Source organism: Octopus sinensis, linkage group LG2 (genome assembly GCF_006345805.1).
Source record: "Octopus sinensis linkage group LG2, ASM634580v1, whole genome shotgun sequence".
Classification (NCBI taxonomy): domain Eukaryota; kingdom Metazoa; phylum Mollusca; class Cephalopoda; order Octopoda; family Octopodidae; genus Octopus; species Octopus sinensis.
The window spans coordinates 173,565,765-173,578,264 of NC_042998.1; the positions used below are offsets into that span (position 1 = coordinate 173,565,765).

Sequence of the window (12,500 nt, forward strand, 5' to 3'; positions counted from 1 at the left end):
AGGTCGCCAGAATTTTGGAAAATTCTTTTTATTTATCCATTATTGTTAGCGCTTTCGTTTGTTTCTCGAACTTGTCAAATAGAATTTTATGAATGTACAAACAGCTTGTCCATTTATATAAAATGTTTTGGGGGTATTGTTTAGAAGAGAACATTGTTTTCGTCTTTTTGTGGGGGTTGAGGTTCCATGACAATGGAGATAGATAGATAGATAGGTATGTAGATAGGTTGATAGATAGATAGAGACAGGGAAAGAGAGGAGGAGAAGGGGAGCCCCTTCCTATTCACCATGTATTTATTCATTTTGTCATTTACCATTGTATTGAAATGGGTTTAAGTATATACAGGTGAGAGCGTTGGTATGTGAAAGCACGTGGTAGAATGTATAAAAGACAAAAAAGAGTGTATTTTTGTCTTTTACACACATACACTCACACACACACACACACACACACACACAACACACACACACACACACACATATATATATATATATATATATATATATATATATATATATATATATATATATATATATATATAATATATATATATATATACATATATATATATATATATATATACAAGACGGACGTCATTCAGTTTCCGTCCACGAAATCCATTATCAAGTCTTCTTACCACACAGCCACGCGTGTTTACATGTAAATTTCATGTTTACTTACAGTAATTTTAGTTTTTCCTCTTGATGTAAGAGAAAATATATTTCTTTTACTATTTTGTATCGTATTGCGTTTGTGTTTTTCCCCACTATGTATAATTCGTCATCCTAAGTCATTTTACCTCAAATATATGCAGACGTTCATACTAAAACATACAAAGCTAAAATGATTATGAATATACTTTCTATGACATTTCGTCTCTTACACACTTTGTTTTTGTTTTTCTCTTTCCCAGTCACACACGTACACATACCCGCGTCTAAAGCAAACCCATGCGCCCTGACCCTCTGTGCAACATAAACACAAATGTAAATGTGTCTGTGTGTATGTGTGCATGTATGTATCAAAATACTTTAAATATTTCTATAAAATCAGACATGTTTGTTTTGGCTACATATCTCATGCAAACAACTAGTATAAATTCTTAATATTTGCAGCAAACTCAATCACGGATTTTACTTTGCAGAATAGACAGAAAATCAATGTCGGAAAGAAAGTGACAGTCATACCGGTCCAACTTAAATATTAGGTATAAAAATAACAAATACATTGTAATATTAAGAAATATTTAATAAGTTCACATGCCAATGAACTATTTAACAATTTTTCTCTTTTATTGAAGAATATCGTTTATATAGCTATAATTTGAGCTACAACTCGGTGGGTTGAAGCCGGTTACGACATCATTGGACCACGTGATTACTTCAAAAATAGTTTTGGTGAACAGTTGCAGTGTTATTTTACCGCGGATATATGCAATAATTAAAATTTTTACGATGTATCTTCTATAAGACATATGCGCATTAGCAATTAACGTAGAAAACTATTTTGACATTTCATGTTGTGCTCCTGGTGTGTAACTTTATGCGGACAAGTAATTTCTTTGTGGAATTTGGTTGCCTTTTGCTTTGGATAATTTTGCGTTTGGAGAGTTTTTCGTTCTTGTGTCTTGCTTTAACGATGGAAAGTTTTGAGAGATAATTTTGTATGTTTCTATACTTTGGGGTTCAGTTTGTGATATATTGTATTGATTTTGTCTTTGAGTGTCTATTACAGTAGTATTTTGTATTCAGTTATAAATTCATTTTACTGCCTTTCAAGTAGTATTTGTTTCAATTCTTGGAACTTTTTTTTTTAACTTCGAATATAAAATTTTGTGACTGAACCTATACTTTGAGCTAGATTAAACAGTATATTTATTTCGGTATATATTTTAGTGGCACTATAAAAATAATATGTACTTTTAGAATTTGTCAGTTTCTATTGAATATCAATTTGTGTGATTTTATCTTTTATGGCGATTAAACAGTCCAGGATGAGTAGTTGATTTTTATAGTATTGCTTTGTGAACGATATAATGTTGTTTGTGTTATTAATTGACGTTTTGAAATCATGAAATCACAGATATCACAGAATGCGACATTCATCAAAGCAACATTTCCTATTTGCCAAATAAATTCACCAAGCTCTTCAGAGAAAAAATTGTGAGCAGTTCTGAACTGTTTATAGATGAAATAATAATAATAAATGTATATTTGTAAGAAAATATATATCACGCCAAAACAAATATTGTGATTTTTTTATTGCCAACACCATGTTTTTTTTTACCTATTTTTGAGCTATGACATCTGATATATCGACTAGTTTGATACTAAATCTTATGTAAATATAAATAAATATAGATAAATAAAAATAAATATAAGTGTGTATGTATTTATGTATTTTTTAATCGCTCCAATAATCCTTACTAGACCAATCACTTACCAGGCAAGGCTTTATTTTTTTTATAAGAATATGCAGATAAAACTGCCTACGTATCTGTTATAAAACTACACACCTATGTATTTAATGAACACATGAGATTATTACGAAATAGAATTTGAAAAATGGGGAAAAAAATAATGTGTTGTTATCTAATTTCCTAGACACAAACAATTGTAAATATAACAGAATAACCAATAAAAACTTCTCCGCTATTTGTAAGATTGACAAATATTGCTAACATCACAGCAGGTTTCTTGAATAATGCAGATCATTTTCAGGAATTTTTTGAAAATAAGATGATTTAAAATATTCTGTGTAAAACTGAAAATGTCAACTTCAGAAAGCTGAAATTGTCATACTGAAAACGTAAGGATTGTGAATATAACAAACAAAGAAACTTGAATGGCAAATGCCTGTATCGCTCCGTGACAAGAGCTAAATTAAAAGTGATTGAAGTATGTATGCGTGTTAGTTAAGTATTGTGATTCCCCTACTAAGCTTCGTCTTATGGAAACGTTATTTTTTTTATTCACGAGAAATGCAGTTTTCTTGAGAGAACTACTATTTTATGATTGGCACCAGATTATCAGTGACCAAGAAAAAAAAGGGGAATGAACAACTGCAAGCCAGCCGCCAGCACTGCCTCATTGTTTTTCGAATTGTACTATGTATTTCACCTTGTTTAAGAAGGTAGAGATTTTAAGATTTGACAGCTACTTCTGATAGGTCACTTAATTGAAAACATATTGTCCTTGTAAAAATAACAATCTTTTCATCTAAATTTAAATTTATTTCTGATCTATTTGTCTTATATCAATAATTTCTAATCTAGTAGGTGCTTTAATAGTTTAACAACAACATTTTCATATTTATATATAACTAGCAGCATAGCCCGTCGTTGCCCGGGTATGTAAGAGCCCCTAGTAGGCAACGACTAATCCCAATCTAGTCCTTTCCCTCTAGGGAACGAAGGCGCCTGTGTAGGTTGCAATGTCTTCTCTTCACTCGAATACTTCTGTGTATATGAATGTTCCTAGCTGTCCCTTTGGGCAATAAAAATTTTGGTAGTTGGTAAGTTGTTCCGTAGTGCTATTGTTCTAGTGTTGTGGTTGGCTTTAACACGATTTCGTTTAGAAGACATGTAAACGTTTTGCGGGTAAATAGTTGTATACAGAACGAAAACTTTGACACTTTATCTATATGTGGGACTTTCGATTTATTTTTTTTAAGAGCTTCTCTAAAAGTTATAGTTTTCCAATCGCGGTGTATTTCACTAATTGCCGATGGTGTACATTTTATCCGTTCAGCAAATTTTGACATCATTGTTTACTGCAGATGTTATTCCAATATTTCTGACAACTGATTACACTAAGAAAAAATATAAGCAGCTGTTGACGATGGTAGACTCTGCAAATCAAGGACCTTGCGTCCACAATTAAACATAATTAGTCTGAGCTCAAACATGGTCGATGCCTCAGCAAATGTAATTATGTCAAAATTCTCAGCCATTAAAAAGAGAAGCCAGACTGTGCCCTGCAGGAGACTTAAACGGAAAGAAAAGATCGGGAAAGAAATAGAATTAAGGATTGGAGAAATATCTAAATTGAACGACTTTAATAATTAGAAGCATGTGAAAACTTATCATGTTCACATGCTTGTAATTAAATTAATTTTTTTTTTAAATACGTTCTAATGATGAAACAATCAAGGAACAGCCCAAGCATAAAATACATGCAAAAGCCGAGCGTGTGAGTTGGTACGATAAACGAATCAAATTTTACAGCCAAAGTACAAAAAAATTCAGACACCTGTTGACACATTTTACTGAACGATAAGAATGGAAACAGTGTAAAAACAGGAGTTGTTTATATTATGTTGCATAATTTGACAAGTTCATTTTTAATTTCTTTCATTATGTTTCCAATCTCTTCATCATCGTCTTCTAGAAAATGGCCATTCTTTAGCATATTTGCATCAGCTTCACGTACATTATCATTGATATTTTGGTATCTGATGACATCTCTCGTATTTACGCAGCTGCTGTTCCATATAATGCATCCATAACTAGCTTCTGTAGAGTAAACTGTTCTTTTTCGTTTAATCTTGAGTTTGTAAGTCTTTCTTTTCTCATAGTATTTCTTCAAACAATTGATATAGTATTGGGGTTCCGGGTATGTATATTTTCATATGCTATAGATGTTTTCGGTATGATACCTATCCTGTTTTCCTTTGTTTTGCTTTTCTGTAAATATTACAAACAACAAGAAACATATCCTGTAATCCTCCCGAATTCGTGTAATTCATTTTTGTTTGGTATTATTAGGCTCCGATGGTCGACTTGAAGAGAACGAAGGAAAGGAGTTGTCATTCCAGGTAACCACCGTGATACTTATTCTTCGAGATGTTTGTTCCAGTATCACAGTTTGGATGCAATCATTTGCGCGACGGCCGATGTGGCATGAGTTTTGTGTCGTTTGCATTACATTAGACTATTCATTTTGTTCTTGCTGATATGGAGTATACTTTTAGTGAAATCATGCTAGTTTAGGTTACTTCGGTGTAGCTGCTTTGAAATTAAACACAAGTCCGAGCTCGCTCTATTACAGCATGTTTAAGTAGCTCTTCACCATTTCTAAGTCAGTGTTTATTCATATTTGCTTTCTAGCCAAACATACTTATATGCTCTCTGCCGCCAAACTTCTGCTTCTTGTATAGATTGACATTTGATTTCGGATCAAGCGCTCTATGCATCATTAACATGTTCCCATGTTTTTATCTAACAAATCTATTTAATCTTTCGTCCGACTCACTATTCCAGCGGCAGCATCCGCCTACCTATTGATCGCATTTATTAAATTACCTGAGTTTGATTTAGACGTCGATATACGGTTTCATTTCAATTATTTCAATAATTTCTTTTAAGGTATGATATTATCGATATCCATCGTCAACAGGTTCTAAAATTTATTCTCAAGACAAAACGATTCAAAAAATGGGCTCTCTTCGTACTATTCCTTACTAAATTATTTGCGCATTTTGATACAGCAAACTCGGTTTCATCATTGCATCATACTATTATTGCTTTAACATGAAATGATCACCTAATATATTTAAGTATCTTTAAGTCATCCACGAGCGCCTTTCTCTCTGTTTGTAAGATATTGACTCTTCTGAGTATTACAGTGATAGGTTTCAGCGTGTTCGTTTGTACATCAGACGAAATACAGATATTTCGACTTCTGACCTTGCGTTTCTTCCCTTCGCGATCGATGAAATAAGTACAAGTTGAGCATTGTAATTCATTTGCCCTCTCCCACCAAATTTCATAATTTGTGCCTATAGTAGTTCTTTAATGAAAACTCAGTTATTTTGCTGCATATTATGGAAAGTGTCAACTGTCCACAGCCAGCAGACTAAGGTGACACCTGTTTACTGGTCATGCCCCAAGAACCCTACGAAGAATTCTTGCAGTTCCTTAGATTATTATTATTATTATCATTATTAATATTATTATTATTATTATTATTATTATTATTATTATTATTATTATTATTATTATCATTATTATCATTATTATTATTATTATTATTTTATTTTATGTTTGACTTTTGCTTTACATTTGCACAAGCTGGCTCCAAGTCTCACCCAGAGACCTCAAGAGACAACAAGCTGGAAGTTCGGGTTGATGTTATGCCTAGGGTGCCATATATTTGGTTTTGTACTTAGTGTTGTACTAGTGAGTGCCTAAAAAACCATACGAAAATTATGTTTGTTTTAAAACTTGAGATTTCAAAGAAAGCATTTTGCGTAGGATATGAGCAGTTCTCATGAGCACTATCTTTTGAATTTCTGCTATTTTGGGGTTTCTTGCTATCTTAGTTAGGTAGCAATCAGCCCCTTTTGCTATCATTCCCAGGGCACCTATGACAACAGGTATTGTTTTAGTCTTCAGGTTCCACATTTTGCTGATTTCTATTTCCAGATCTTTATATTTGCTCAGTTTGTGGTAGGTCTTGACAGACACGTTTATATCGATTGGGACAGTCATATCAATGAGAAGGCATGTTTCTTGTCTGAAGTCTTTTAGTATGATATCTGGCCTATTCGCGTCTATCATTCTGTCAGTTTGAATGGTGAAGTTCCAGAGGAGTGAGATATGGTCCTTTTCAAGCACTGGAGGTGGTTGTGTTCCCACCAGTTTTTATCATGGGACAAGTCCAGGCTTCTGAAAATTACCCAGTGAATATATTGTGCAGCTCTATCATGCCTGTTGAGATACTCTGTAGGCGCAAGAACACTGCACCTGGAGACAACATGATCCATGGTTTTATTTTGTTGTTGACATACATGACATGTTGAGCTACTGCCGTTCTTTAATATGTTGGCCTGGTAGTTCCTCGTAGGTAGGCATTGATCTTGAGTTGTTATGATAAACCCTTCTGTTTCAGATTTTAAGCCACATGCCATTAGCCATTGATGGGTCAGGGCTTTGTCAACATCTGCATTGTTCACTCTCTTTGGGTATTTGCCATTGAAAGGTTTTTCTTGCCATTTATTATTCAGAATATCTAAGGTGGGACTTTTAGCACGGGTTTTAATGCGCTTAGCTTTTTCTGTGCTTGTTTCTTGTGTGTCTAATTCCGGAATTTGTTGTATTCGGAATTCACTTAGATATTCCTTTGCCTGTTTTGTTACTGAGTATGATGCTTTCTTGTTTTCATATTTTAAGACAAGTTTTAACATGCAGTCCTCAGAGTTTATCAGGTAGGTGTCTAGGCCAATTGTAGCAACCTTCATTGTTATTGCCAGTTGCAAAAGCCCACGGCCTCCCTCTTTTTTTCGTAGATAAAGTCGATCTATACCTACCTTAGGGTGGTGCATTTTATGCATTGTCAACAGTTTTCGTATTCTGCTGTCAAGATTACATATTTCAGTAATTGACCAGTTAACGGTATTGAAACTGTAAGTCACGACTGGTAAGGCTAAAGCATTGATCGCTTCGATCCTGATTCTTGCATTCAGCTCTGTCTTGTGTATTGCTCTTACTCTGCGATAACATTCTCTCCTGATCCTTTCCTTCATCATTGAATGTCTTATTCCATCCCCTTCAAGTACCCCTAGGTACTTGCAGCTCTCCGCTGGGTCTAATTCTTTTATGACATTCTGCTGGTCGAGGTAAACGTTATATGTTTCTGTCATTTTTTCCTTTGATAAAAGTAGCTTTTGCACATTTATCGAGGCCAAATGCATTCTGATGTAATCGCTGAATTGTTTAACAATCGTTAGTAAGCCCTTGAGTTGTTGGTCGTTTTTTGCAAAGAGCTTTAAATCATCCATGTAAATGAGATGATTTATAATTTTATCCAACATTTTATATCCGTACTGTGCGTCATTGAGCAATTTTGAGAGAGGTATTAAGGCTAAACAAAAGAGGAGTGGTGACAGTGAGTCGCGCTGGAAAATGCCACAAGAAATTTTACATCACCAGCATTTAGAGATGTATCGTCACTGTTCAAAGTTAGTGTGGTTCCCCATGATCTCATACTTGCAGACAAAAAGTTTCGCAGAGTAGGCGCTATTTTGGACATCTCTAGGCATTTCTTTATCCAGCTATGTGGTAGGCTATCAAATGCCTTTTTATAGTCTATCCAGGCAATTGACAGGTTTTTGTGTCGTTTGTGACAATCTTCTAAGATCATCTTATTGATGAGTAGTTGATCTTTACAACCATAGGAACCACGTTTACATCTTTTCTGTTCATTAGGGAATATGCTGCTGTCTATTAAAATAATAATAATAATAATAATAATAATAATAATAATAATAATAATAATAATAATAATATTGTTGTTGTTGTTATTATTATTATTGTTATTATTATGATTATTATTATTATTATTATTATTATTATTATTATTGAGTGAGCGAGCAGAGCATGCCATCAAAGTGACACTGGGGTAAAATATACGAAGCCCAGTATACCCATCATGACTACCTGTCTTATAAGGGTGCACTAGACACATGCATCACACCCATATATGCGCGACATGATTTCATATCAAGATAAACAGCACATGACCTTGCAGGTGGGGCCTAGTTAGAATTTTCTTCAGATTGAGTAGCCCACCCTGCTCAAAAGTTCCCTGAATAAGCGTTGTTTAAGGATGTTGAACAAAACATGTTTCCAAGGATGAATTATTCAAACCCCAAAGAATTCCTTTCAACACATGGCTATGATACTCCCCCACTATTTCTACTCGTGATCAGAGATGCACATATCGTTAGCCACCAAGAGATATGCTCGACTGGTCAAAGTCAAACAACTGAGAAACAAATCTGTGGTGTTGAGCAGAATATTTGCTGTAGCCCATCTTTTATACAAAGACAAAACAATGTACATAACACTTCCAATCAGTTAAGATCAGAAACCATGAGTGCCACTACCTGGTATTACTATTATCATCATCATCATCATTTTCATTATTTTACTTATTATTATTATTATCGTTGTTGTTGTTGTTGAGAGAGTAGTGCTTGCCATCAAAGCGACGGGACTTCAAAGTCAATTACCTGGCACTTCCTACTACTACTACTACTACTACTACAACTACTACTACTGCTGCTGCTGCTGCTACTACTGCTGATACTGTTACTGCTACTTCTACTACTACTGCTGCCACTACGACTACTACTAAATCAGACCCTCTATCCCGTATTAATTTGTCATTCTGAATGTTAAAATACCACATCTTATATTTATTACTTTCTATCGCTTTACTAGGATCATGTTCACACTATTTATTGTTATCCCTATGTTATCATTTCTTTTCCCGTATTTCTTATGTGCCAAATTATTATTTCCATAAACTATATGTATAATGCTTTCTTCTTTTGGCTTATGTAACCAACATCGTTAATCTACCTGAGTTTTGTCTATCTTGGCTTTTATCTAATTAGTCTTCAATGCATGGCCTTCTGTTGCTATTAATAAACTTTGTTTCCTTCTTCAACCTTCCGTTCTCCAAACACAATCATGTCTCACTATTACTATTTTCTGCAACTATCTTTGGAAATCTAGCATGCAAAGGTTTCTTTTTTCGGTCAGATAATCTTACTTCCTTTGTTCTGTTTTTTAAGTTGTTTTTTTTTTCAACTACATTTGGCATTTTGGTTTCCGTATCTCCTACTGTTAAACTAGCAGCTCTTAATGAAATGTCCTTACTGTTGCCTACATAGATGAGGATATAACTACTCCAGCAAATTCCACAGTTTTCTGCTGGTATTAAGCCCCTACCATGTTCTCCTTGGGTAAATACAATCTTACTACTCTTGCTCTAGGATGAAGTCCTTCATTAATATTGGAGTCCTTCTTAATGTCTATATTTGATAATTCAGATTTTATCCAATGTGCAAAAGCTGCGAAATATTTAAGTATCGATATTACCCAAGTATTTACAGCCTTCACTAGATTCGGATCATTTAGCTTTGACTTCATTAACTTTCGCATGCTTCTGATGAACATCTTCTAAATTTTCTCTTTCATTTCTATAGTTAGTACTCTGCAAGATTCTTATGCTCCTAGATACTTATAACTTTCTCTTTCTTTCAGTGACTTTAACGTCTGGTTATCTGAATGCCTTCACGGTTGACTATCAGTCCCTTTTTTATGACTAATATTACGCACTTAACTATGACAAATTCCATGCCTCTAACTTCCTTGAAGAGTATTACAGTTTGTATTAAAGGATCTATCTCTATTATATTCTTACAAAATGTCATCAGATCATCCATGCAGAGAATATGGTTAATTTTTCCCTTCACTATCTATAAATTGTCACCCTGCCTTTGTATTGCTTAATACTAAACTAAGGAAGAAGATATATAACACAAATATTAAAGTGGATAAGAGACTTCCTGAAAATGTCCCCTCTTGATATTAACTCTCTCTGAGACTATCACCTGAGTAAACACCTACTTTCCATTTCGTCACTGGTTGCTTCTCACAAACTTCTTCTTACCTCACTTTCTTTAACCATGCTGCATTAACTGGTCTATCCCAAATATCATTCCAGAATTTTCTAGCTTATTTTGCATTAAGCTCCTTATCTTCAGTTGTTTTTCTTTTTTTACACTATTTATTTGGTGATAAAATCTACTCTGCTCTGTCTCAAACGATCTGTTCTGTTTGTACTGATCTATTCTTCTCTGTTATGTAGAAACTTTACCTACTATTGCTGTGATACGCTGCTTCAGCTGTTCCATGACTACTCGAAATCCTTTTCCTTTTTCTTTTCTGAAGAAAAGATTTAAATCTTGTGTTTCCTAACTAGCTTTCTTTCCAGGTTTCTATTCAACTCAGATCTTGTCTTAATGTGTTCACTTTATTTTCTCATCTCCTAATAACAGTTTACTTGTTAAATTAACATACAAATGGATGAGCTCTTCACATACATGCACCGAATCATCACCTTCACTATTCTCATCATTCTGTTAACGGGTGCATATATTTGTCTCTGCCAGACAATAGACACATATGAAACGCTATTTTCTAGAGTATTTTTATAAGTGGCTTGTGGACATTCATCAAAAGAATTCTTCGGATGCATTGCTATTCATAAAATCTCCCATAACCATGCTATAATCGACACTAACCCTAATAGCAATTGCAATTGATCTATACGCAGTATGAGACCTCTCCACGGAAAGAAGTTTTCAGTAACAATTATTATACTGCACTGCTAGAAATATGAATAGAACTTTACTATATATCGGCCTAATGCCAAAGTTTTCGAAAGATTTTATCACCATTTATTCAGAAATCTAGCCAAAATAATTTCAACATTCATATTTTCTCTTTTCTTTCCAAAGAACTCAAATACAGACTTTCACACTTTGTGAAAATATTTTGTCTTTGTTAACCTTTATATCGAAAATAATAGTTTGTTGCAATATTTACATTTTTCAAATATTTCAAACGACTAAAATATTTTCACGTTGGCTATATTTTAGCTAGGACGTGGGCTGCACTCGTGCGAATACTTTTCTGTCGTTCTGGTAAATCTGGAGTTCCTGTTCCTGGTTCATAGTATTTAAGAGCGCCGTCTGCTATCCCCATAGCTCCAACGATCACAGGTAAAGCTGTCGTTCTTAGATACCACATTTGAGGCATCTATTTCAAGGTCCCTATATTTACTTAATTAATTAATTGCTTTGTGACTTTTTTTATCACAATACTTGGTCTGTTGCCGGAATGGTTCGATCGGTTTGAATACTAAAGCCAAAATAAAAGTAAACAGTGATATCATTATTTTCTACTACTTAGACCCACTAGTTCTCATATGGGATTCCAAACTGATGGCCTACGGTCCAGTGTAAATACTACCCAAGAACATCATATTAATATTTATACGCATTTGAAGATAAAGTAGAGAAGCCACAGAGCAAGCGGTTTCTCTAATTGCACCACAAAATCGATAGGAGTCAGCAGCATTTTGATAATGTTCGCTTAGTAATATTTGTGGGCAGATACAGATCCTGAGCTGTTATAATGAGGCCCTATATTTGTGATTAAAGTCCAGACGCAGCCAGCCAGTGATGGGTTAAATATATGCATCAATATCATAGCCACTGGCTCTCATAGTCTAATCACCATATTATGATTTACTTTTCTATGTGATATGCAATTCTGAGATTCCATTTGATTTGGCTTCTGTTTTGATTTGTTTTGCGATCAATGTGGGTTTTGTTAAAAGTTTAGTCGCGCATCACTCTCCCTTACACATCTCTTTGCAGACAAGCTTAAACATTCAGTGATTAGTGTTCTTTAGTATCAATCCTTATGGTTACATTTTTTTAGAAAAAGTTGCAGCTTCATCCTTTCGTGGGATCTATAGTCTGGCTACATCTGCCTTGGGTGATGCATGTGAGAAGGGTGCATATTTTTTTTATATCAAGTATACTTATCTTATTCACTAACCTTTTAATGGTATTCAGTAGTAGAGCACAAGATGCATAACCATGGTATTGATGGCATCAGTTCTGTTTGCATATAAAGTTT

The 12,500-nt window shown here is 34.2% G+C and overlaps 1 protein-coding gene across 3 annotated transcripts in view; it reads left to right on the forward strand.

Moving 5' to 3' along the window:
- Positions 1-12,500, forward strand: part of LOC115231675 (somatostatin receptor type 2-like) — a 360,814-nt gene that overhangs the window by 295,780 nt on the left and 52,534 nt on the right. The window contains exon 4 of one of the 3 annotated variants that reach the window (XM_036500440.1): positions 7,007-7,016. The exons of the other annotated variants lie outside the window; for them this stretch is intronic. The gene's annotated coding sequence lies outside the window, so the exon portion shown is untranslated. The remainder of the gene's footprint in view (positions 1-7,006; positions 7,017-12,500) is intronic. 3 annotated transcript variants of the gene reach the window in all.